We start from the raw sequence: 25686 nt of genomic DNA, 5'->3' as shown, positions 1-25686 counted from the left end.
GGCATTGAATCTGTCTTTCCCGCCGTCGGAGCATGTCCTTCTCCCTGTAAGCGAACTCGTAACTCTTTCTTCGCTCGTACCTTTCCCGAGGAGTGTTAAATTATAGGCTTCGATTGGTAAATTTATGCTAACCGATTAATCCTACCGGAGTTCGTTCGCATAGGGGCAGGTCATTGGTGGAAATGGCGGTGTAAAAATGCATGCTAGCACGCGTGTGCTGGGTATGTTTGTGTGTGTGCACGTATGCACATCGTTAAAATTATGATCGAAATGAAAAGTGACAGTGGGATGAATTTGTAGGTTTCTTTCTTAGTTCGCTACTTTTGTGCACGGGGAACTTGTTTTGCTCGCGAGCGGTATTAGTGGCCTAGCCGGGCGGTGGACTGAAGATTGATCACTCAATTTTGTTGGAAGGAATGGAAGGTATATGGAGAGGAATGTCTTCAGTCAGTGTCTGCTTTTCAGTGTCTCAAATTTCAGTTGGATATCTTGAGGTTCAGTTTTTGATGGAACCATGGATACGATCGAGAGTCGTTAGGATAGGTGGAAGGGGTGATTATGTGGGATTATTTGATGTCAAACAATTATTTAATACGCCCTAATGATGCCTCACAGCAGTTGAGTAATTGTAAGCAATTTGTTTAAAAACGTTTGAGTGGTGGATTTCTTGGAAAGTCTAGAAGTCTGATTATGGAGGTATCATTTCTTCGTAGATGGTTATTATTTCAACATGTTGAACTACAACTATATGCTTGTGAATGACATCGTACACAAAAAGAAATCAAGCTTTGTTTATGACATCACGTTGAAACGATTCTACCTTTACAGGCAAGTTGTCTGCCGACTGTGTCCAATAACCAATCGAAACCACCCACTCAATTCGTTCCGATCGATATCTGATCTCTTTTCCTGTCTCGGTATCTTCTTTGCCTCTCAGAAGGACACACAGCAACACGTCCCAATGTCCCATGACACACAGAATTTGCATTCGCAGATAATCGCGAACGAAAATTACATCCAGAGCAGAACCATTCCCTTTGGAACTGGGGCGGGGTCTTAATCTGCCGTCTGGCAAACTGCATGTTGCACCCACGCGTCACATTCGCCGCATTGTCTTTGCGCGCGTTTGTCAATCGAAACGGTGCGGAGCGCAACGGAGAGGGTGCTGTTGCTGCTCTGTCGGTTTTTGATTTATGCCAACGCAGCCACACCAACGATCGCGACGATCGGTTTTGTGCTCTTTGTTTGATTATGTTGAAGGGTTTTGCGCCCGTCCGGTGGTGACTGTCTTTCCATACTGCATCGTACTGCGCGCCTGCAAGTTTCATCGCAACTTCGTCCGCCGATCGGTACGTCGATAATGGGGTGGAAAGGTAGCGGTGGTTGGTGGTGCAAAAAAATAACAGACGCGAAACCCCTACGATACGTAGTTGCTGTTTGCGTTTTATTTGTATGATCGTACGTTGTGCCCTCCCATTAAAACCGAGAGCCGGCTGTGTGGCGAGGAATTTCTGGGGACAAACAAATTGATCGCACCGACCCGATCGATCGGATAGCCCTTATGAGTGGGTAAATGATGGTAAATTTATGCAGAAAATAAATATAGCCAACCGCGTATGCTCTCCCGTTCCGGCGAGCTCTTCGGATAGCGACTAGCTCTCCTGGACAGGACGGGAAAGGCAAAGGGTGGCGCGTTGGATGAAGATCTCAACATAAAATCCCACCCCGAAATACGTCGCAGCAGTCGCACTGCAACAGGATTGTCGCCACGAATAATACATTTGTTTGGACTCTCCCATTGATTTCCGTTGGGCGCAACCCCGCTCGTAAGCATAAATCCCATACGACCGTTCGGGGTCCTTCGTCGTCTCCCTTGGGCTAGATCAAAGATATACGACCTCATCTTGGAGGTCTCTCGCAGTTGGAATCGTTCTAGCCCGGGCCCGTAGTTCGACTGATTATCGGAGATGAAATTAATCTTTTTTGTTTCTACGTTTCCTCCGTTCGCTTCAGCGCACTGCTACGGGATGTCACCCGTTGAATGCTCTTTCAAGATTTCTCAGCAAGGTGATTCTGCTGGAATTGATTGAACGTTGAGGGGTTCTGAATTGTCTTCCGGGGCCGGGTGACATCGTTCAACGACTACGCTACAACGCCCGGATTAATTCGTGAAGTTGTAAATCAAAGTGTTCACATGCGAGTCTCCATCATCCAGTGTGTTTGACCGACGTGCTTTAAAACAACGTTCCATTATATAGCGCCTTTAAATTAGATTTCCAAACTAGATTTAGGTACTACCTACTCCGCCGGCCAAGGGGATCACCCACCGTTTTCTGCTTGATCGAGTTCGGCTGTCGGGTTCGATTTAGTATCCCGCTGAACGCTTAACGACTTTGGACAGCAGCGTTTCCTTAGCAGTTGTACTTCTTGGGTTGGAGGAGCGGGCGAATAGAAATCGCGATTCGCTCAGGCGACAGCAGCGAACATAAAAGTGCAGCACCGGGGTAGTTCTCCACAGCGACACACACACATATACACACAGGGGTCAAGCTGTGCAGAAATTGTATCAAATTACGCAAGCAGTGCGAGACCAGCCGGGTCTGACTCAATGTCAGATCGTGGGTGATCTATGGCGTAGCCCGAGCGCCAATTGGCCGGACGGTAGGTGGATGTGAAGTGACCGTACTACCACCACATCACAGACCAGAAGCTCGTTCAGAAGATCGATTGAAGTTTGTCGTTTTCGTAGAGGAGACATACGTCTTCCACCGCTGTGCCTTGGAGAGTTGGGCAGGCCTTGCTCTCCCGCTTCTCGTGAAGTATGGGTTCCACTTCATGATTGCTACATGTCACTGGGATGTGGGAACAGATGTTGCCGACCCGTCCGCCGTTTGTCGGCACCGGGTTTTGGGTTGGTTCTGGCTGGCGGGACGGGAGGATTTCACAAATCTGCCAACTCTCCTTCATCCAAGTTGAGCGACTAACATGCAACATGAGCTGCTTGACTTCTAGCATGCGAGGGAATGGGAAAAAAAAACAAAACGAAACCTGGAAGACAGCTTGAAACGTGTACACGTAATGGAGTTTATAACGCGCGCAGAGATCAAGCGTAAGAGTAGCGGTGAGTGAGCGGCGGACGTCAGGTGTACGGGTGCAAAAGGATCCAGTTTCTTGACAGGGACTAATTCCGTCCATCCTCCCGCACGTCCAGTCTCATTCAAACCATTACGGCAGAGTTCTGCTTCTTTGCTTCTCCTCTGTTTTTTTTAAGGAACCCAAGTTCAAGCGGTGGCAAATTCACGCGCATATCAGGTCATTAATAAAGTAGGAAGCAGAGCCAATTTACCATCCGTGTCTAGTCGCAGAGCCTGCGCGCCACCATCACAGCGACACGACACGAACGGCTCCAACTCTATTTTCGCGGCCGGCAATTCCTACCTGACCGCCTATCATTAATTATTTGCCTCGGAGGTTGCACTCTATTTGCCGCGCCCGGTTGCTACTTCTGCGACTAGTGCCCCGAGGGGCATCAAGGCGCTTCTGGATGCGCAAGCGGGTTGAGTTGTTCCAGGGATGTGTTTTCAACAAGAAATAATACAAAAAAGAAGCGATCATTTGATCATGCATTACGGCCGTTGCAGCTTCATCACACACAGACACACACGTTTGGTGTTTTGAATCTGTTCAGCTAGAGCGAAATGTGTGTGTTCACGTGCTGCAAAACGGGACCAAACCTTTATCAGGTAGATGTAGATACGTTAGGGCAACCTGTTTCAATCGTCCGGGTAAAGGGGGAACCTGATCGCACCCCAACGGCTTCGGATGGATGGCGTGAATTAGTATCGGCAGGTTCGTTGCTTCCCGGCACCATCGTCCGATTCGCTCTACACCTGCAGCTCAAAGTCATGTGCAGATGCGCCCACGGCCGGCTCTGTTGGAAGGTTTTGGTGAGTGTGAATAAATTTAATCGCGGTACGATTGCGGGATGCTCCGAGATCGCGTGATCGCTAGCAATTAGGAGCGGACGCGAAAGATTTAGCGGCGGCGCGGATGGGTTCGTCGCTTGGCGCGACAAGGTTTGTGTCTTTTTCGTTTGCGGGTTCGTGTGTCGGATTTGCAAACCACAATTTGCCAACGTGAAATGGAACGACCTGTGGGGACAGCGTTGTTGTGTTGGAGGATTGCTGGGATTTGCGTAACAGTTTTACAGCAGGATGATAGGGTTTTGTTGCTTCGTAGCATTTTTGGGATTAGAAATTTGTCGGTTTATTGCACACGAAGTTGCATTGTGGATTAACGGTGTACAGCGACGAGCTTGTTAGTAAGAATTTATTGCACAAGCGAACGCCTTGGCGTTGGATCATCTGAGGCAAAAACCGCTTATTTATACGACACCCAAAAAATCACGGCGGAGATCATTCTCTTTCTCGGAAGCCGATAACATTTCCCTTTTGGCAATTAAAATCACAATCACACACGGCAGCGGAGAGAGAAAGGTTTATTTCTTTGGGACGGTTGAACGAATGATTACATCTTCCTTACAGTTGAGAGAAAGGCCCTTCGCTCGCGTAAGGACAAACAGACAGGGCGGACGTTTTCCCATTCCTTTAATGATGCGGCGGCTGCTCCTTTCGCAACATGTAACGCTCATTTTTCATAAGTCATGTCAGGTGAAACTCAATACCACCTGGCACGGATGAGGGATGGAAACGAAACAACCCGGGCTTAAGTGCGTCGCCGTACGCGAAGTGTAACAATCGCCAAAATTTTGCGCCATTCGCGCAAATGAAACGAGATCAATCGGGAAGAGAATGGTGCCTGAAACCGGCCGCCAAAGCCCTTCAAGTGAATGTGCTGCCACCATGCCGCCATTATGTCAGGGTGCGATGAGGGGAAATAATAATAAAAAAAAAATCGAATTCGAATTGACAAAAGCGGCATCGGCGGTGGCGTAAAAGCTACACAGAACGCGAGACCCCGATGATGCAAGGGCGCGGCAAACATCCCGGCGATGGGAGGAGGACGATTGTTGTTGTTGCTGTTTGTTTATAGCTTTTAAGCCGCCCAGTGGGCAAAGCGGTGCACAAATCCTTTCTCCGATCGCTCGGAATGAAAGGAGTACATGCAGGTCGCAGCACTTTAAGGACCCCCCACGTTCAGGGGTTTTCGGGCGTCTAAAAGGAAGGAACGCCAGAAAAACACGCGGCAAACTGTGCCTTCTGTGCAGCCGACCAAGAGATGACAGATTATCTCGGTTGGGTCCCTTTGTGTGTATGGTTTGGATAAATTAATTTAAGTGTTTCTCATTAAGCCATCAGCACTTATCGCAGAAAGCGAACAGGAGGAGTGGGAGCGTATTCCGTTCGCCATTTTGTTGGGTCCTTTTGAGAACGTTCTAGCCGTTCTTGCGTGCTGGAGCTCGGCACAGAAAGGTGAAAAGTAACCATGTCTAATGGAAGGTTTTTCGATAAACCATGGGCATTCGTCAATCAAGATCGGTTAAAGCCTGGAGCATGCGCAATCACGCCTTCAGATCGGCGATCCAATTCTTCCGACCCAATGAGCACGGGTGAAAGTAATTATTGCCATTTGATTTGAGTGCGCGCGCGGTGCCTTTCTCCAAGAGCTTTTGACGCGTTACTGGCCGGTTACTGTCAGCTTATTGTTCGCATTGGTTCACTCGCAGCCGCCCAAACCATAAATCTGTCAAAATCCGGTCCCTCTCACTGGGTTCTGTTTGGGAGTCTGGCCAGATTACTGTCAACCAGTCGGCAAAAGCTTTCTTGTTTTTGTTTTGGGTTTTTTTTCTGGGCTGTGTCTCACGGGCGTTGTCCGGAAGCTCCCAAAATCCGTTAGATGTTTGGTGTTTTATCGCTTACGGTACTAACGTTCGGGGGTCCGTTCTTTGGAGGTTAAAAGTGAACAAGAGACACCTGACGCATACCGCCAGATCAACAGTTTGCCGCCGAATGTTGTGTTATCTTAATAGGTTGCGTTGTAGAATAGACCGCAGTCAGAAAGACAGAGAGATGCTGGATCTGATCGAACGGTATAGTGTTAAAAATTGTCTTCGTAGTATTATGTTAAGAATAGAACTTATTCGCTCAAGTCCTAGCATTTTAGGGTCTGTACGTCAGAAGACGAAGGTTATGTGTGAGACTAAATCAATTAACTAGGTACATTTTTTACTACTTCACCTCTCACCGGCGTTGATTAATTAATACGACAGAGGTGTATAGGAGAAGCATGGCCGAAAAAAAAAGATGGCTCATGACTTCTATCAATCTACCGCCTTTGGAAGGCATTAGAGTTCTTGGGCTCCCACGAGGTAACGAAGCACAGCTCTCTAACAGGTGACGAATACCTTCCCAACAAACTAGAACAATTCTAGGCCCTCTCTTCGGGCACCCCGTGTAAGAAGGGGGTAAAAGATAATTAATGATGATGATTATCACAAATTTGAATAATAATTAAAAAATAATTAATTCTCTTCAATTTTAACAAGCGCTTTTTCTTCTATCTCTCTCACTGTGCGCCTCGCTCTGCAGATCAAGAAAAAATCAAGCTGCCTGGTGCAAACGTCCCCATGCTCTAATGGACAGCAAGAGATCGCAACTACCCGATCCGTAGTGCCGCCCGGGCGGATGGAAGTTTTCGTTAATAGATTTCTGGAAATGGCCGAAGGCGGTTTGAAGCAACAACAGCGCAACAGTCCAAAATCAATCGTCGCGAGATGATCGGAAAACATCGAACCTATTATTGCGCGGCTGTTGTTTCAAAATCAGTGTGTATGTCCGTGTGTGGAGCGCTGGTTTTTTATAGACTCTTTGCTGTCGCTTTTGCCCCCGTCAGGTCTTTGAACTCGCAACCGGATAGGTCCCGGGAGGGAGGTGGCGGGATGTAGTACGGGAAGGTGCAACATAAAACATATTTACGACCTTGCTCGATATCTTCCTCCTTCTGCCGGTCTCGTTCTTGGATTTGGTAGGTAAGTTTAAAACGTCATGTTTCGTTCGTTTGAAGCTTTTGTTTTTAAAATGGCTACCATTTTTGGTTCTCCTCTCCCTTAGTCTCCCTTCTGCCGAGCGTCATAAAACAGTGTCCCATCATCTTGATATCGTCTCACAGTAAACGGTGACGATGACGACGACGATCAAGAGTGATTTTTGACAATTTTCACCGGATGCTTGGTAAAAAACAGGTATGTAGAGAGCAGGGGGGACATCAAAGGGACAGACATAGAATTCGGGAAAAAGCATTCATTACATTGGGGTGCTGTATAAAACGAAAGAGGGTTTTTATGGATTTATTGGAACGGACTGTCCCTATCTCCAAGGTCCAATTCGCTCACAAGGTCTCATTAAACGTCTCATTAGTCATCGTCGCCGGTAGTAGATTTAGTGTTGTCTACTTTATTTCAGTGATGTTGTAAGGTTTTGTCGCTTCCGTTTGAAAGCGGCGAGCTTTTTCAGGTTTTGGTACGCTAGCCGTTGCATATCAGGTTTGGAAATAACAAATCCAACCGTTGTCGGGAAGTATACGGGCTGCTTACGCTCAACGCTTTGCGTCACCGCGCTCAGAGTGACACGATTTGGGGCTCAGAACGAATGCTCCAAATAAGCCCGATACGATCGATGTCGGGGTTAATTAGGAGAAATCTTTTTCCTGCTCGCAGAGTTCGATGCGTGGTAAAGTCGTTAAAAAAAAGAAGTACCTCCATGTTTGGATACTTCTCTTCCCGCTCTCCAAACGAATCTGTTTTAACTGTCCTGCCAGTTGTGATTTTCGCAACAAACAGCATAAGAGCACAACCAATTGACAGTGCCGGGAGCGAACCACGCGTTCGAAACCAGTTTGAGCAGCCGGGCGTGTGCGTTCGTGTGGATCTAAGTTAGAAGAATCGAGGAATGGAGACATGTTGAAATCCCCAAAGAATGTGTGAAGAAGCATTGCAGACATGACAAGAAGCTCGCCCAAACAGAAAGGATTACCGAAAATCCGCCTTTTTATGTCGCCTACACACAAAAACCGTCTCGATTTGTTTTGTCGCATGCATCCCTGCATGTCTGCAGTGCATCCTCGTGGTGATGCATAATCCACAGCATTGACTGGTTGCTCCAATGCTGCTCCGAAGCATACTGTCTTGGCGCAGGAATATGTGTGTGCGAGTTCGTCCCACACGTGCGTAGCCGCAATGGCAGAAATGGTTGCAACGCTCTTGACATAAGAAGCATTGCGTAGGCTGAGAAAGGATTTACGAAATTAAACCACGCAACCAAGATCCCTTTGGAGATGGGACCATGCAAGAACCATTTCGAACATTCTTGATGGAACTGGCAAAGCTTTGGATATTCGTGCGCTGCTTTAACTTAATTAATCCCTCATACTAATTGGAGCGTCACAGGACATTCGGGATGTTGGCGTATCAGCCCGTACCAGTTGGTTGAGTAACATTGCTTCAATTTGAAATTTTCTCCGGCGGACATACACTGCTGACGATGATGATGATGATGTTGTCTGCGAAGGTAGAAAGACATCACGCGCTAATCGACATCGTGACCACGTGCTTTCTGTGTGTGTGTGTGTTTGTGTCTTCCAAACGCATAAGCCGTTGATTCGCGGGCGATTACTTTGATTGCACCGAAAGAGACGAACCGGTAAACATGCGGAACAAATTATGGGATTCTTACTGTGTAAAGGCACACACGTTTACAATGAAGAACGCACTTAAAATTAGACCACTGAGACTAATGCTTTCGTTCTCAACCGTGCCGTGTCTTCTGCAAAAACCCTCCGGGGGCTGTAGCATCCAAATCCTTGATCGCCGAAACACTTTGTACTGTTCGGATCTCATTAAACGGAAATTTACTTTTGATTGCAAAACGGTTGCTTCAGCAAACAGAGATGCCAGGGCGTATAGATGACAAATGAGTCCAAATTGGAGCTGCCCAAGCGTGTTGGATGTTCTGGCGCATGAGGGAACCGCACGCACTAACTGGGACGCCTGCTGTGACGATTATGGAAGTCGTGAAAATGGTGTACCGATTAAAGGGCACCCGGTTGAGGTCTCGGTGCGAAAACACATGCTCTGCTGGGTCTGGCGGCTGTATTCGGCAGTTTATCGCGCAAAGGCTTTCGGGACCATTAGGAGCATTTAAAGTGGCATCAAAGGCTTAATGGAGCGTGCGCGGAGTGAAGATTAACGCCAAGAATTAGGCGCTGTTGGGTAGTTGTCGTTGACACAACCAAGGGCACCATGGTGTAAGGTTATGTTCCATCTCAAAACACTTAATGTTAGTAATCTACAGTACATCATTCTTTGATAATTTTAGATTGCAATCCCCTACAATCCCGCAAAGATTACACTGTCAGCATGGAAGGCTCAGACCAGGAGAAGGTCCCAGCAATGTAAAAAGGTGTCAATTTGTTACCTGTGCCGAGACACGGGGAACCGCCCGCGTACGTACTTGGCAAAGGTATTGAAAATGACCACGACGCCGTGGGTGTCACTGACGCGAAACTAATCGCAAACCTCCCTGACGGATCTAGCTCCTTTGGTGGAGATAGTGCATCATCCTACCACACACATACACACACGAGAGCGCGAACAATAGCGGGCAACCGATCCAAATGAATCATCGTAAATGTGTCAAGACCGAAAGGAGGGCAAATGAACACCGACAGCCGAGGCGACTGTAAACCCCCGGGTTTGCAACAAATAGTCATAAATTATCATTACCGGCAACCACCACCACCGCCCCAGTTGCCAACCCGCCGGCCCTTGCAGCTTAGCCCTTTGCAAAATAAACCCGACGGCTTGCGCGAACCCGAAAAGTGTGCGCTGCAACGTTCGCGTGGTGACAATTGCATTAATCTTGCACTACTTGGCGCGGGTGTGTTCTGTGGTGGCGGTTTTGTTGCAGCAATTGATTGCCCGCAATCGGCTGGAAGCGGAGCGAACCGTTGCGAAAAACGGCTTCGGTTTGTTAACCTCAATATTTGACCCCTGGACGTGGGGTGGCAGCCCTGCGCGTCCCGTGTGTGTTGGGAAGGCACGTGCAGAACCGTTTCTTGTGCTTTGCGTGCTTTGCAGAGATGCAGCTCGCGAACGATCGCTCTGGGCAGGCGCTCTCCCGCTAATGAAGTAACACATTTATTTCCTTGCGCGATCGTATTGGAAAACAGATCGGTGGACCTAGACATGGGTGGCATTGAAACTGGCTTTCCCCGTTTTGCGTTCGGCAATTGCATGATCTTTAGCGATAGAAAGTGGAGTACGGGCGCAATCATCTCCCGGCCGGGTAATGTCCGGGCGATGGTGATTAGGAATTAAAAACTAGCTCTACCCCCTGCTGTTCGGTGTAACGCGTTCGTGGGTCAGCAGCAGCAGCAGCAGCAGCCGATTCGAAAAGCCGGATTCCACTAATTAACACTATTTATTTTACGCGTTTTAAACGCCACATGGCCTGTGTGTGTAGGGCACGCAGGGTGCATCTTGCGCACCGTTGCGGTACCGCAGTTTGACCACACGCGGACACATACTTTCGCGATCTAGTATTACATTTCCCCTCCATATCGCCCCGCCGGGTTTGTTTTATCACCGCCCGAGGAGGAGGTATAAAGTACGGCTAATAAAACTGACACACTGAGCGGCGAGGGCATGTGGCGGTTTGCTGGTGGTGGCCGCCTATCTCCAAGCCCGGATCGGGAAAACACTTCCCCAAGCAAACCCAAGTTGCTGCAATACTGCCCGTGCGCTTGTTCGTGTTGCGATCGAGTTTCATCTTCGCGAGCCGGTTGCACCATTTACATGGCCACGGCCGACACCCATTTGTCCACCCCATTAAGGCGGTACGGGATATCGAGCTTTACAGCGTGCTTGCCACAACACCCCTCCCGTCCCGGTGCATCGTTTTACGGTTCCTGGCAAAAACTTAATACGCCGCGCGCAAATGAGTCTCGTCCACGGGTGTCTCGTGTGTCCCGTTGGGATTAAAGGGAATTGAACCCAGGTGGGATATATCGGGTACCGTTGGTTGCAGCCACAAATGCTCGTTGCTGACGCCCGGTTCTTGAGCGATGAGTGCGAGAAATTAATTGTGGTTAATGTTTGTCGCACGGTGGGAAGCAGTTGGGAAAAGGGAATTATTTGTCCGAAAAAAAGGAAGGTCGTGCTGCGAGACGCGCATGTTTCGATGCTTAATTGTTTGTTATTTTCGGCCAAGGGCTCTCTCTCGACACTAGTCGTGATGTTGTGTGCACAGCAGTTCTGTTTGCCACTTGCTCGTTGTCGGGACTTGCGCTCCGGATGAAAGAGGCCCCCCTAGTAATGTCAGCACCATAAGGTGCTGATTTTGAAATAATTTATTTTAAACAAAACGGCAAGAACGGAACGCAGCAAACGAGCACGGATATGCTGTCGGTTGAGGATTGTCATTAAAATGAGATCACCTTACCTCGCTCGAATTGCACCGAAATGCGCCTGACTGAGTGCAGCGTGGTGTTTTTTTATATACCGTTGCCTTTTGGGGGGGGGGGGGGGGGGGGGGGACGATTTGCATATTTAATTCCTTTATTCGCTGTGCACACAGGTGGAAAGGCCTTCACTGTTGCTGTTTTCTTTCGGTGTAAATTATTGTTGCCGCGCTAAGCTCTGAGGTATACTGATTTTTTTATTTTCTGCACGAAATTTAATCCAGCACGACTTTGAAACCAGGCGTCGCGCGTCGATCGACATCGTGCCGCGGCATTAAGCATGCATTTTAACGGTGTGTTTGAGCAAATAATTCTGAGCAGTTACACAGATAAGGGGAGTGGAAGGGGGATTAAGAAATTTGGCATTGTGAGTTGTATGAATGGGTTAACATTTTAATATTCTTTGCTTTTTTTAGTTTGAGTTTGTTGGTGCAATTTCTTTGAATTAAATCAACCATCCACATGATGTATGGAAGCGTTAGAAGGGCAGTGGTTGAACAAGAATGCAGAGATAATGCTACTTGCCGTTGGACGTTGGACTAAAAAAACCTAAAGTGACCCGTTTTTTTGCTCCCCGTTTCTACACCAAAACGAACAGCGGTAACCAGTAAAGATGAAAACACACTCCAATATGTTTGCCCGTAGGAGCATTCTGCAAACACATCCTCAGCTTCAGCTGCAACCCCAGGTTAATACCAGCGTGATCACTCGCTCGCGATCAATTACTCCCAACCGAAGGCGAACGAAGATTTAAAGACAATAATGTTTTATGACGCTTCATTTGTTCGGTACCCGTTCGGTGTGCTGCGTTTGCACGCGGACACACCGGGGAGCAGCCAGGAGCCACTGCGCTAGCGACAGTGCGAGCGAACGGCAAGACTGCCCCCGAAGCTGTGACCAATTATTAAGGCAGACAGTGCCGGTGCCGGTGTGTGCGTAGTAAGGAATGCAAGCAAAATAAGGCCGGGGGAAGGCCATGCTATGGCGGCGTATGCTGCGGCGGAAAAGTAATTACTCCTTGCGCTGCCCGTCGGTGCTTCCGAACGGAAGATTTGTGGTGTGTTACGCTTAAGAACGTGTAACGGTCGTCTGTTCGGTGTTCGGTGCATCCGCCAGAGCAACTCCGCCCCAAATGCTCAAACGCTAAGATAAGCACGCGGATCGTACGCAAAGGAAAGGACACGTAAAGAAATGTAATGAAGTGTGCATAATGCGTAACTAAACCCGATCGGCCGCCACATCTTGATCGTCGCAATTTTCCTTCCGCAAGAGATTGCGGCGGTTGAGGTGAAAGACGGTAGAGTAAGTACAAAAAAAACGGGGAGTCATTTTTCAGCACCATTTGCTGACCGGGACTGCTGGGCATGGGGGACCACTGGGGTGAAAAGGCAGATTGGCACAGAATACCCCGCCGGTTGTCGAACGACGATTTATCGCCCAGCTTCTTCGTTCGGAAGTAAACGGACCCGAACGCCGCGGACCTGAACAAACAGGCCGGAACACATTGGGCCTGTCGGTCTGACAGTTTTGGTTTAGGGGTTTGTAACTTAACACCACTGTCCTATTGTGGAATGGTTTAAATGATTTGCTAGTTAGAGTTTCGGGTTTGGATATTCGAGGAGAAAAAAAACCTTCATAAGGAGAAGGTTCGCTGAACTCCTCCACACGTTTGTAATTGAATTTTTACCGACCGAAAGCCTGCCGAGGAGAGGTTGTGTAGAAACCGCACTACTACCAGAAGACGCCACAAGTCATCTGTTGTGTTCCGGTTTGATTAGCAGCGCGTACATTTCGTCACACTTACCTAGAACGAGAGAGAGAAAAAGAAGAAATCCATTAGAATGGCGTGCAGCGCAGCATGTTTGCAAAGAGTGTTGACTCGATGGAAGGAACTCATTTCGTTTACACTATTACACATGATGATCTAGGCCTGCATGATCAGTGCCGCACCGGCTGGAGAAGTAACGCACCTGGCAGTGGGTTCGGTGTGATGAGTGTGATGATGAGCCGTTTTGTCGCTTGAAAGGGTTCGTTGATAGTGATCTGGTAGCTACTCTTTTACCTCTATAGCGGATGAAGACGCATTGCAACGGTCGATGCTCTTCCATCATGATCATTACCCCCCCAAGCGGACATATGCCGGTGTGGTGCGTGCGTTAAAGCGATAAGATCTTTGATCTAGATCCGTGTAAAATCATCACGGACGGAGATGATCATATCTCTAGTACGTTTTGTACGCCAGTGTGCTTAAGCTAAGATTTTAAGGTAGCTATACAGCACCAGAAGAGAGTAGTATTACAGATGCACGATGGTTTGATGTTTTGAAGCCGCTTCTACCAAACGTTAGGGTAGATCTTTACAGAGCATCTCTGTAGTATGAAGCCCGCAGAATGGGAGACTGAAACCGGTTCAGGTATCCAGCGTGGTAGTGAATCGGCTGCTAACGCTTGCAGTAATGCTACTCGCGTGGTCAAATGATCTACAATAGCGTGTACGAGCTGCGGTTGTGACCACCCATCGTGCGAAAAGGCGAAGGTCCATGCCGTACTGGGCTCTTGTGGTTAGATATATTCCACGAACTATTTCTCGGGCGCACTGTCCGATCGACAATTCTAGGGTAACGGAATTTGAAGTAATAAATAGTGCAAGATCGTATAGATTCTTGTGGGAACATTGGAGTACGCGTTATGAACAGGAACTGAACCGGCTAGACTGGTCGCTGCGGTCATAAAGCGACCAGAGCGAAATATTGAATAGCTCCGAACGAGTTAGTTCCTGAATCCTGAAGATAAAATGCATTTTCATGAAGTGATCAAAACGAATTTATCACGCTCACCTATGTACGGGAATGAACTTGATTGGTGCTACGAATCGATTGTTCCTAAGCTAGTCTTAAAAGAACGAATACCAGCAACTAGTTTGAAATTGGGAGTGACTTGATGTTTTATCCAGCAGACGGACGAATACCCTGAAGCATCTTTGGCCAATGCTTCGACCCGCCTTGGGTCTAGGGTGCTCCCGTTTTGATACGCCAATGATACACCATGTTAATACGCACCCAAGGTAAAACGGTGGAAGCAATCGAATCTTGGAACCGAACGCCGTTATTTTGCGCTAAACGGATCACTTCTCGTTTATTACGGTTATCATTGAAGTTATCTGTACGTTTCTTCTTCTAAACCGCAAACAATCGATTCTACCGGTATCCAAATCAGATTACACGTTTCGGCGATTCAAATGCTATTGGAGATCCGGGCGGAAAGATGTTTAAGGCAGTGATTTGGTCAGATTAGAGAAAATGAGAAACATTAATCTAATTACTGTCATTGTGAAATTGATCGATGTGAAATGGCGGGGATTTTACAAAAGAAGATGATACTCTGTGTGTGTGTGTGTGCAGATGTCTCTGGAAGAAGCGACTAAACGATTCCCACAACAATACGCATAACATTAAGGAACGCTTTCGGCAGTTTGGCTTTCCAAGAGCCGACCGATCGAGCTTGCAAAAGCAGGGATACGTCTAATTTGATGCCGAAGCAGTGATAAACGATCGATTGACTTTTCCTTTCGCGCGGTGATCGACAACGTTTGCAAAGAGTATGCAAATATATAAATTTTTGGGGAACTCGGCCCAACTTTCGGATGCGGATTGTAGCGCACGTTGTAAATACGTCGATCAATCGTTGAATTGTATCCGTTGCGCGCTAGGATTCTTCTCAGGGGGAAAAACAGGCGAAGACAATGACGTGCAGACACAACAACAGAAGATGTATAAATATTCAACAGTTCTTGAAACTTGATCGAGAGAGAGTGAGTTTTAAAGCGTCCTCTAACAGATAGTTCTCGAGCCAAGGATTGCTTGAAACGTTTTTATTCCCTTCAAATTCGTACCCGAACTCCACGAGTACTTGGCCCTCGCCTTTTGTCATTCCGTCCCGTCCGGTGCGGGATACGTACACCATCACTGGACACAATCGGTTTGGGTGGCCTCTGATAATCTGTGGCGCGGTTTGTTTGCCGCTCGCGGTAGATTATTCGGGATCAGAACAAATAAATCCCAAATGCGACGCTCACGAGAACCCACTCGACCGTGTGCGAGGGCGCGGGGAGGAATGATTTGGGGGGAAAAAAACAAAGGGTAAGTGCTGAAGGGGTAAAAGTGCTCGGCATTCGTGGCAACAGTAACGAAGTCTTCCACTGCTTCCTTTCTCTCTCTCTCTTTCCTCCCCTGTTAACACTTAACACGGCCAGTCTTCGAGATGAACCGATTTAATTGTTGAAACGAATGTTGGAATGTTTTGCCGTTGCGATCTGATAAAAGCTGGCGCTACAGTCGGTGACCGCACACCTCTCGGTGCTGTTCCACCTCTTTAGAGCCTCGACGGTTTGTCGCTTTAACGTACAAGGTGAGGACGTGTTGTGTTTGCGCACGCTCACACAGCGCACATTGTAAGCTTTACATTGATGCAAACTTACTGCACCGTGTTTGCCGTTGCTAGCGTTGCACGCACGCACACAAACTGTCTGCCGTCATCGAACAAATTAGTGAAACTCCCTTTCTTTCTACCGAAGCGCTGCGAGTCAAGGCTTTAAAATAACGCATTAATCTTCTGCGGAAGAGAGTGCGAGTGAGTTCTCAAAACGCCCGCTTGTGAACACGGGCTGACGGGTGAACAAATTTTTGCACCCCAATCCGCGATGCCACGACGGTGCGGCAGCAAGTGTTTCGCGTGTTTGGAGGTGATGCATTAACCATTTGTGTCCGGCGTATTTTTTAGGAGCGAGGTGCATACATGCTGCAGGTGGCTATCGCATATAGGGAAGACATCGGGAACGGATGTCGTCCATTCCACGCACGCAAGCGACACGATCGCGACACGAAATGCTTGCATTTTTACGCAACTGCTGCCTCAGGAGTTATGGCCCGGGGTTCGTCGCCTGCCGTACCATCATATTCTAATTTGCTGTGCCTGTTTCCTTCGCACCCGCTTGTCTTATCGTGTGGCAAGGCTGCGAACGCTTCGTGGGGTCGTGATTCGCGGCCTGTTGTGTGTATCTGCGTCGCGGTAGTTTGTTAATTTAAAATCTTCTTCGCCATAGCGATGGTCGGTCCTCCCTTGCACATGGTCGAATGAATTCGTTTAATTTCTCGACGAACCTGCCTAGGTCCCGGTTTGCTTGGTTCGTTTTATGAGTTCAGTTGCCCTTAAAAGTGTGTGTTCGTTTCCCTCTCCGGCAAGGTTTCGTGGGCCGTAAGGGGAAGGGGTAAAAAATCAATTATCGTTACAATCAGATCAGTTGGTTGGTGAGCGAGTAGCAAGAGGAGGGAGGATCGGAAAAGAAGGAGGATCAAACATCGAAACGAAGGCCGATAGGAGGATGTACTTGGAAAGGAATTCGATTAAATGATCTTGCTTCGATCGATTGATTTTCGTGCCGGCCGCGGTCGTCTCTCGGTGGAACGAAATCATTAAAACGTTCTACCGCTCTCCGTGTGGTTCTGCTAGACTTTGTTGTAATGAAGCTATGGCAGGAAGAATTGTTTGTATGAGTATTCTTGAAGGTAGTTCAAGAGTTTGTAGTAATGCTCACTATCGGAACCATCATCAAGCGTCATCAAGCAGTTGCCGTGTGGATTAAAATTCAATTTCCGGTGCGGTCTGTGGCCGTCCAATTGAACGTTCGGTAACTTGAAAGCGAAGTCGAAGTCGAAGGCGGCATCAGCAACGAAAGTAAATCTTTAATCCGCGTGGTGTACTCGCAACGGTTGCGTTGTCCATCACTGTATTAATATGCGGCGCGTGACCAGCCTGCTCAGAATGACTGATCAATTGCCGCTTGGTCATTTGGGTCCTGTTTACTTTGCGAAGGAGGCACCAGGACGCCCATATTTCCATCCAAACAACAGGCACGTGTTTCGGTGACTCATTTGCGGTGACCACCAACGCAAACTAAGCAGAATGGTTAGCATAACTTGGCGAGAGATCGTTGGTGAGTTATGTGACATACCACTGTTTTCCATTCCATCCAATCTTAAATCGATCGTTGCTGCATATAGCGAGTGACCCCGGTTCGTTTCAACCAAGCCACCGAAAGGCACGATCGGAAACAAAGAAGGGCGCCAAGGTTTTTTGTTGTTGTTGCATCAGCAACATGTCTTGCCCCCGGGCACAATCGATTGCACGGCAAGCACGTGCGCATGTTCAATGCAAAACATTGTATCCATTTTTGGACCCAACCCAACGCGAGATTGCACAATACATACTGCTAGGTGCTGTTGGACCATTCATTGTCTTTTGCTTCAAACGTTCAACTCCCTATATCCCTGCTGCTGCTTTTTGATATGCAAAAGGGTGGCATAAAAATTGTGCAAAATTTTTGAAACAAAAAGATAAATCATTCGCTTTTGGCCAGCCAAAGAAATCCTACCGGAGTTGGCGGTTGGGTTTGGCTATGTTCATGTGTGTGTTTGTTAGATCTAGCGTTAATCCAGTTTCTTATAGGTCATTTCAGTTTTTTCAGAGCACTACCACGGGAGCACTCTCCAGCAGCCACACGAGCGAGCATAATTGTTATCGTGATCGTTATATCCACCTCCAACCGGTCTGGACGGCGGTCAGACCCCTGTAGAGGTCTGCGGGGATGTTGTTCGCGAATGCATTTCATTGATGGCAAAAACGGTTTTTGTAACCTTTTGCTTTGCGTACGATCATGAAAATGGACTCGGGTCTGGCTAGTCTCCAGTTAGCTTATGAAATTCGTAACATTGTTTTGTTTGGCTGTTTAAAAGCATGTCAGCCTGTAAGCTCTGGTTTGATGTCTTGTTAGGCCCATGATGAAGCGTTTTGTCTGGTTTTGGGGATACTGTGTTAAATTGAAGTTAAAATTTGCCAGGTAGAAAAATAGTAACAAAGAAATAGTACTTGACTAACATATATCAAAAACTGTCTGAAATGTAGGTCCATGCTTGGGAATTCGAATTTCTGAGTTGATGTGTTTGTTTCCAAACCATCACACTGTTAGCCTAGCTATGTACAACTGTTTACCGGGTCCAACGGAATAACAACGAATCCCTGCTGTTCGAAATGCCTAAACATGATTGGATCCTATCGGGCCAATCTCTCGGGGTCAGCAAGCATCCTAGCGCTAGTCGAATGTGGAGCACATGCACAGCCCGTCCGAACTGCACAGCACGATGACTCGCATAAGCACGAAGAGTCAAATGTCAAATCGATAATGGAAACACATATTCCCATCATCCCCACGCTAGGATTTGAATTCGTGGTGGCGGAGGCTTGTCGGAATTTGATGAACATGAATAATAAAGATCTCTTTCTCCAGCTCAAAACGGTACTTGTCTAGCTGTGAGACAAGGGTTGTGTGTGAGGCAAAAATCTTACCGTGATCTGCCACCAACCGGCAGCAACACACGAGAGGCACCACCTCATGCAAACGGTACAACCTGTCAACGATCGCTTCTAGCCGGGACCGCACGGGCAGCAGTGGGTTAGGTTCGTCTTTCGGGAGTCACTGTCGCTGTCAGTGCCGGTCGTACAAGTTTGGCCACCGATCCGCCCACCGGTGTGTCTGTCTGTTCCCTCCGGTGACAGGTCGTGCTTCTGATGCAGCCAAAGGTTTCATTTCGCCCCACAAATCCCCATTCGAAACCATTCGATTGATCATGCTCGAGTTCGGGTGCGTGTACAATTAAATTAAAATCGTCCGACATCAAGACATTTAAGACATTCGGGAAAGTGACACCAGCTCTCCGCTGTCTTGTTTTTCATTCCAAAGCACTTAAGAGTGCGTTGGGTAAAATCCTCCCCAAAATCCGACGCCTAATCCTTCACGCACACGGCATGACACACGCATCACTCGATTGCTCGGACTGGCCGAAAGATTGGTGTGATTTGATAAGAAAGACAAAGTCCAGACGCCAGCGGCTCCACGTCCCTCTGTAACTGGTTTGGGGCGATGCGATTGATCACACATCAGATCAGATGTGTGCGTTCGTGTGGTATTTCGTAGGTCTGTTATCTTGATCACACGGCTCTGCGATCACACACGCACGATTTGACAGACTAGAGAGACAAACATACGGGTAAACTTAAGGGAAGGCTTGTTAGCATACAATTTGCGTCTGAAAACAGGATACCCAGGAACATCACTAATAAGGGAGGCAAAACTGGATCCTGTAGAATTGAAAACCCCCATAGGGAAGCGGTATCTCTTCCATTCTTGTTTTAATGGAATGTGAGCACTCTCTAAACACGCGTCGATCGGCATTCAGTTATAGATCAATTTAATAAATTTATATCAAACCTTTAGCCTTCACGCCGGCGCAGATGAGGGTGCCAAATGTCGATGATACGCACTGCGGTGTGCGTACCCCGAGCAAACAGAAAACTAATGCCTGTCCATTAGTTTGATTACCGGCCGGACATTAGCATAAACTCCTAAGTGTCTAGAAACTGGATCGAACTGACTGACTGATTGGCCGGGTTTTTACAACGATCCGCGACCACGTTCCTTGTCGACGCATTTCAAGCTGGAGGGAATTGTTGTTTGGCACTCTTTCATTTTGTTTGCGGCCATAGATCAATAAATCAATCGAGCGTATGACATTTGTGGCAAGTGTTTTTTTTTTTGGAGCAAGCTCAATCCGGAATCGATTTGCGAATTTCGTGTGTACGCAAAGTGATGACGACGACCCGCTTGCTCGGTGGTGGAACACATTCCTGCATCGCGCACAGGTTGGCGCTGCGGCAAACAAATTGTTTCGCAGTTGCTGCTGAGTTCGTGATGTTTCTAGTCCATTTATCTTACTCACAACAGTGTGGAGGTACGAGGTACGCGATCGAACCGGCACCAGATCGAAAAGCTATTAAGACGAACGAGCCTGGAAAGAGGGTGGGTAGCAAAGGTCACCTGTTGGAGATGTGATTGGAAATCAGCGCTCGCGAGCGATGGAGAGAAGCTGGCATAGAGAGAGGAGGTCTAGGCTTTGTGTAAAACATTTGAAAACTAAATAAGATCATTAGCTTTAAATGCTTGCCACCTTCTCCGGGCGGTTGGGCTGGAGGTATGGTAGCTATAGCGCATACTTTCCAAGTACCTCTCGAGTGTCGATGCGGGCATTGGTGAGGCCTGAACGGGCAAAGTTTGACATTAATAAACTCCTAAAACCCGGTCATTAATTATTCTTCGGGGCAGCAAAGCGATGATGAACGCTGGCCATCTATCTCTCTCTCTCTACCTTTCTCCTTTTTCGCGCCCACCGCTGGACATCGGTATGGGAGATGACAGCTAATCGCTCGAGGGTTCCGCTTCAAGACGCGCCACGCGCATTTTCGACACATTTTGGGCCAACACAACACCACGCACGTCCACGTCCTGCAGTCTTAAACGTCGAACACGTGAATCATATTGCTCCTAGAGCAGCCGATTACCGTTAAATGAGCGTTAAAGGAGCTTTCCTTTCGGTACAGGGGGTTAAGGTTCCGCTTGGAGCCATCCAGATGTTTGTTCGCATGTTCAGGGGCAGGGGATTTTTTTTCTTTTTCGGGACCGATTGCGATCGTACCAAACCAAAATGAGGAGATTAATGATGTTCCGTCCGTGTGTGTCGGAGTGGTCACATGTAGGCCCCTGGTCGCAATGTGCCATCGGGGAAGAGACGTCAATCGCCGATCGGCAGAGACGATATCGATGACGCTAGTCTGCTGGTCTGGAAAGTCCGTTAGGCGGATAGGAGGGGAATTCTCCACCCGGTTGTGTTGTTATGTTGTTTTCAGTGAAACATATTTTTGTGGGTGGTTGAAAGGTAATCGATTTATTTAAACTGCCCCACTGGACATGAGGATGGAGGCCGTGGCAGTGTTTTGGGAACTGCGACGCTGATGTGATCAAAACATTAGGAATGATCGTTTTGGGGATCGATGGGTGTGTGTGAGCGTTTTTTTGTTATGCGATCGTTTGTATGTCTTTGTTTTTTTCCGTTCTGCGATCAAAGCACAGTTGAAAGTCTGTATTAGTATACAAACGAAAGCATTTCTTATTGAAAGGCAATATCTACCTATCTACATTTCATTTCCTTGGTACTCCGCTGGAAAAGGGTGAAAGAAACGCTCCAGTACCGGCATGAAAGACGCTGCTTAAAAGACTGCAACGGGTGGCTAAGCGATGAACGTTAAGGCGCGGTACCACCCGGAGCGTGCGATAATTTGTTCCATCGATCAAAGAGCGACAATACCGACCGATCTTCGGACATTAGTGGTGGTATATTTCATTCGTTGCCTCTTCCGATCGCTTCACTTTTCTCGCCATGCTAGGCGGTTGCCAGTGGAATGTTTGCTGCGTTCTGCATTTTGTCACTGTTTAAATCTGCTCTAGAAAAGCTCATTTGTCACTTACACACACACACACATACTAGCTGCATTCTCGGCAAGTCGGCTCTCGGCAGCCTATGATCGCAATGTCTTTGTGCAACATAACATTTATCGCACTGCCGCCCGAGCAGAAGACACAGCCGGTTGAGGATCGGGGGTTTCATCTAGGATTAACGATTGTAACTGGGTACGCTTTATTGGCTTCCCATTGCTTTTGTCCATCGCTGTCATGACGCACGGACCACCACCGGAGTGTTGGGGCCCGTGGTATGCTAAAACGGGACAAAAGCTTTACATTCATCCGGAGCTCGTGAGCTGTGCCTCGATGAGTGAACCATGGCAGATTGCAATCTTGGCGGAGGGCGGTGAAATCGTTTGCCTGATCGAGTTGAGGTGATCAATTTCTCGCCCCGCTTGACAAGTGATTCTTAAAGTGCTTTTGCAAGGGATACTACAACAACAAAAAACGGGTTTTGTGTGAATATATCGATAAAGGTGTTTGCTTTCTTCCTTTCGTTTTCATTGCAGTTTAACCCGTCAATGCAGACGATGATGAACTGTGGCGTGTCGTATTTGATAATACAGCATGTTGAGAAGGGCAGCTTTGTAGCCTCTGGTAAGTGTTGACTGAAAGTAATCGATCCATTTCAATCCTTCTATGATCAGGGTAAACAAAATAAGTTTAAGCAAAGCATAACTTTGAAGAATTTCTACATGTTCAACCTGGATACTTTGAGTATCTTACTGCAATTGAAATATATCCCACAATTTTTCTCTTTCAATTCTGTCCTTAAGCGTGGCAAGCGTGATGTATAATGTGGTTTTAGTGAGAACGGTTACTAACAACGTCTCATTAAAAGCCTCGAAATCGATGTGAAACATCGATTATGATCCGAACAGAAAGTTAATTATCATTATCATTCCAAACGTAAAGCAACCGCCCGAGAATGGGCATGGGCTTTTCTGGCATAATATATAAATAATTCGGCAGCCTTTGTGATTGCTGCACACCGATATCGTCCGTGTACGCTCAGCAATGACACACTAAGTGGCAAAGATTTCCACACGTTCAGCGTGCTTAATTGAAGTGCCCATGATTCCGCAAACGGGAGATCAAACTTTCCTCCGTAGCGTTGTGTGCGTTTTCCGAAAGGCAACAAAACGAAACGCTCGACTGTGTCAAACATATGTCCCAAAACGTATGGATCGCATGTGATCGCCAGTTTACATTCTTAAGCGTCCCCCCCTCCCTGATCGAAAACCTGTTCCAAAGAACCCCCTCGGGGAAGTGAGATGCCATTGCGAAGATTATGCCCTCCGCCTCTTCTTGTTGTCGGACAAAATCGGACAATCAATTGGCCCCGTCGGTGGTTAATATGCAATTTTCAAATTTTTGACCAAGCATTCATTATTCGAGTTGCGATATTCGTGTTGATGCTTTCGGTTGCACAGCTGGTGTTCTTTTAGTGCTGATGCATCGATCGGCTCATTTCCTTTGCTCTGTGGTAGGTGATGGAATGGTTTGCCAGCTCTGTCTTTGGCACGGAACTGTCGCGGGCAAGTGGTGCCTTTGCAGTGGATGAAATCTTATGCTTCATCGAAAAACCTCTTGGGGTGTAGATATTGATCGATCGAAGCCTGTCGCCGCTACCGAAAGCAATTACCCAATTGGGTGTAAGGTACGGGTGTGGACAGAGGAGTGGATAGCGATGGCTGTAAAACACGATTTTGGCAACACTTTGTTTTCTCGGCTTCCGTTTTTAATTACCATAAAGAGCCTTTTAGCGAGTGCTTTAATTTGAATTGTTGTTGAATTGAAAAGCGGCTGTAAGTGGTTGTTGTGGTTGCGCGGAACAGTACATCATGTCGAGGTTTACTTACAAACGTTCTGGATGAACACCGAACACATCACATCGTTGAGGATTCTGTACTTACCTAAAGAGGAGAGAGAGAGAGAAAGCGAGAAAAGAGAAACAATTAGCATTACAAAAAACACATCATTTCGGTGCACTTGAATAAAACTATCGACTTCTTCTCCAATTTTCCCCTTTGCCCACACCCTAAAATCAGGCTCAGCATCCGATACGGCTAGTTAGCCACGTGCCCACATCCGAAAGTGGAATCGCAGCTCCCTCTACAACATCTTGAGCATTACCAATTAGCCTGTCGTGCGGAAGGCGCAATGCAAAACTGAGAGAACCAACCATTACCGGTCATCGCGGGCGCAAGTTGTTCTGTTCTAGGTTTGTTCTTGCACTGGCTGTAGCGAAAGCACAATAGACACGGATAGAGCATCCACAGAAGGGGTGAGGGGTCACAAAGATATGCTCTAGGCTGTATGTGTAGCTTAGCAAACGACCGAAAACGCTGCTATAAGCCACGGCAAGAGAATCGGAAAGTTTAGCCACAAACGGGATACATCGTTCAAGTTCAAGCGTGAAGTTGACCTACAGCAGGCGAGTGTGGTGTTTATTTTTTGGCCTTCTGCTCAGAAACTCTATGTGCTCTTACTGCACGGAAGCCCGAATATAGCCGGGAGGCTCATTAGAGGCGTTTACCCATACTTTTGAGCATTCATTTTTTAGCATTTGTGGCTCGTTTCGACTGCTTCACATGAAAGCAGTTGTTGATCGGGCTGAGGGGAGTACATTATTATGGTTCTTGATTTTTGGGGTTTTGTTTTCGACCTAGAAACAAACAAAAAAGTACCCTGCGTGGTAACGGGCGGAAGCTAGCCAACGAAATGTTTCAGCAATGTTGGTGAGATATGTTCGTTCCTCTCGTTATTACTTTGCTGTGAACTACCGTGTACAGGAACGATGGACTTTTCTCGTGGATGATATTTGACACTTGATTGAGAAGTGTAGCACGTTTAATCAAGCGGAAGCGCAACAGACCTTTAAAGCCCTGTAAAGTATCGAATCACACGTGAGAAAATAGAACCATATGGTGCTCGAGGTGCTCCAAGGAATGAACAGAGAACCAACCAGGAAATGGAATAAGCTCTTAAGCTGGACACTAAACAGCAAGCCAAATGATGGAATTTATTGAACAGCAATCACATACATCACACGTAAAAAATCGTTTTGGTGTAATACTTCAATTGCTCATTGTTTGCGCATTAAACGTGTCAAGGTTGCAAGTGTGTTTTGTTTGCGAAGTCCTCTTCTAGGCGCTCTGCAGACTTTGCGCTCCCTTCTGGCACCAATCACGTGAATGATATGTTCTACCAGGAAAACTGCAACGCTAGCAAGCAACAGCTGTGTCCAAATCATGTACACCGGTATCAGATGCGTCAGCGTCAGATATAGTTGCTTTCGTGCGAGCGGATCCTCAATTTGCGATGAATATTGCGGCGAATGCGGTCGGTAGGTCCACTTGCTGACAAGATACTGCCAAACGCCGGCCTCCTTCAGCCTGTCAATGTACCGCTGAAGCGTGTGCACTCTGCTATCCTTTTTGTGGAGACATACCAGCGGTGTCTCGAGCATCGGTTCGGGGATAAGATAGTACAGCGTGTTGTGTACCCGCTTGCCTAGCATCGCCGTGTATTGCTCAATGTTACGCTCGAAGATATCGCACTGCACCAGAATGGCAAACTGTTCGGGGTCGTACGTTAGCGAGCGATTCCAGCCAACCGTCTGGTGGGCATGCCGTGGTATGTGGTGGACTATATCAGCCAAATCACTTGCCATCGCGAGCAGTGGAATCGATGATCTGCTAAACTCTTGCAGCGTTTTCGGAAACAGAGGAAGGTGCGAAAATTCTAGCTGCTGCGTCAGCATGGCGATGTACGTTTCCAGCATCAGGAAGTGTAGAAAAC

The 25686-nt window shown here is 47.5% G+C and overlaps 1 protein-coding gene and 1 long non-coding RNA gene across 4 annotated transcripts in view; one reads left to right on the top strand and one right to left on the bottom strand.

Annotated features, from left to right (window-relative positions):
* LOC120893924 overlaps positions 1-22549 on the top strand; it is a 40580-nt gene extending 18031 nt beyond the window's left edge. For 2 of the 3 annotated variants that reach the window (XR_005738161.1, XR_005738164.1), the window contains exons 5-7: positions 6549-6988; positions 7071-7201; positions 22392-22549. This is a non-coding gene — a long non-coding RNA (uncharacterized LOC120893924). The remainder of the gene's footprint in view (positions 1-6548; positions 6989-7070; positions 7202-22391) is intronic. The other variant, XR_005738162.1, reaches the window with a different exon arrangement.
* Positions 1-25686, bottom strand: part of LOC120893923 (fringe glycosyltransferase) — a 111565-nt gene that overhangs the window by 31662 nt on the left and 54217 nt on the right. The gene's annotated exons all lie outside the window — the stretch shown is intronic.

The sequence above is a fragment of the Anopheles arabiensis genome, chromosome 2 (assembly GCF_016920715.1).
Source record: "Anopheles arabiensis isolate DONGOLA chromosome 2, AaraD3, whole genome shotgun sequence".
NCBI lineage: Eukaryota > Metazoa > Arthropoda > Insecta > Diptera > Culicidae > Anopheles > Anopheles arabiensis.
Note: the sequence above shows the minus strand (reverse complement) of the source record. Positions and strands in the feature narration are given on the sequence as shown.